Below are 1,776 nucleotides of genomic sequence, written 5' to 3' on the forward strand. Positions count from 1 at the left end.
AAAAGACACGTAGTATCGCTGAGAGTCCTCGTCGAACTCCCACTTGAGCTCGTAATCGTCAACTGGAGCAGAAACACCTGGACCTGCATCTGGAGTTGTAGTATCTGTGAGCCACAGGGACTCAGCAATCTCGCACCCTCGCGATCAAAACTATTTAAGCTCATAGGAATGGATAAGGCAAATATATGTGGAGCTGCAGCAAGCGACTAGCATATGTGGTGGCTAACTTATACGCAAAAGAGAGCGAGAAGAGAAAGCGAAGCACGAGCGAGAAACTAAGGAACATCCTGCGCAAGCATAACTCCAACACCGTGTCCACTTCCCGGACTCCGCCGAGAAGGGGCCATCACGGTAACATACACGGTTGATTCATTTTAATTAAGTTAAGTTAAAGTTATCTACAACCGGACATTAACAAATTCCCATCTGCCCATAACCGCGGGCACGGCTTTCGAAAGTTCAATCCCTGCAGGGGAGTCCCAACTTAGCCCATGACAAGCTCTCACGGTCAACGAAGGAATAGACCTCCTCCCAAGACGTTCCGATCAGACTCGGTATCTCGGTAACTCAAGACACTTCGACAGGTTAAAACAAGACCAGCAACACCGCCCGAATGTGCCAAAAAATCCCGATAGGAGCTGCACATATCTCTTTCTCAGGGCACACTCAGATTGTCCTAGGTACGGGTAGGCCAACCCAGAGTTGCCCCTGGTGGCCACCGGTAGCTGACAGGTGGACCAACACTCAGAGGAGCACTGGCCCGGGGGGGGTAAAATAAAATGACCTTTGAGTCTGCAGAACCCAAGGGAAAGAAAAGGCTAGGTGGCAAATGGTAAAACCAAGGTTGGGCATTGCTGGACAGGCTTTAATCAAGGCGAAATATCAAGGGGTTCCCATTATAACCCAACCGCGTAAGGGACGCAACAATCCGGGAACATAACACCGATATGACGGAAACTAGGGCGGCAAGAGTGGAACAAAACACTAGGCGAGAGGTCGAGCCTTCCACCCTTTACCAAGTATATAGATGCATTAAGATAACATAGCAATATCATGATATCCCAACAAGTAAATAAATGTTCCAACAAGGAACGGCTCCAATCTTCACCTGCAACTAACAACGCTATAAGAAGGGCTGAGCAAAGCGGTAACATAGCCAATCAACGGTTTGCTAGGACAATGGAGGGTTAGAGGTTCAACATGGCAATTGGGAGGCTGACAAGCAAAAGGTAGGCATCGTAGCAGTGGCAAAGCAAAAGAGCGAGCAAACTAGCATAGCAAAGATAGTAGTGATTTCGAGGGTATGATCATCTTGCCTGCACAGTTGTCAGAGTTGACTGGATCCTCACAAGCAAACTCAACGGGCTCCTCGGTAGCGAACTCGTCTCCCGGCTCTACCCAACAAGACAAACAAGCAACAAGGATACAATCAACCACGGGCAAGACCAAGCAATATGATGAAATGACGATATGCTATGCGGGATGCGATGCGGGATGCAAAATGCAAGAAATGACAGGAAATGCATGAACTTGGCCTCAACTTGGAAAACCAAGTGTGCCACTGGATAGAGGGGATGAAATCGCTTGAAAACGATATAAAGATCATTGGAATCGGAGCTACGGTTTAGAAATGGCGAGCGTTTTAAGATACGACACCGGTCTGCGATTTACAGCAAGTAGGCATCTAAATGCAACGAAATGAACATGCTACAGCCACCAAACATGAAAACAAAATACATGGCAGTGATGTACACAAGATGGTTGACAAAACACTAG

At 47.5% G+C, this 1,776-nt stretch overlaps 1 pseudogene; it reads left to right on the forward strand.

Annotated features, from left to right (window-relative positions):
- Positions 1-1,776, forward strand: part of LOC119320278 — a 54,536-nt pseudogene that overhangs the window by 6,351 nt on the left and 46,409 nt on the right.

The sequence above is a fragment of the Triticum dicoccoides genome, chromosome 6B (genome assembly GCF_002162155.2).
Source record: "Triticum dicoccoides isolate Atlit2015 ecotype Zavitan chromosome 6B, WEW_v2.0, whole genome shotgun sequence".
Taxonomy (NCBI): domain Eukaryota; kingdom Viridiplantae; phylum Streptophyta; class Magnoliopsida; order Poales; family Poaceae; genus Triticum; species Triticum dicoccoides.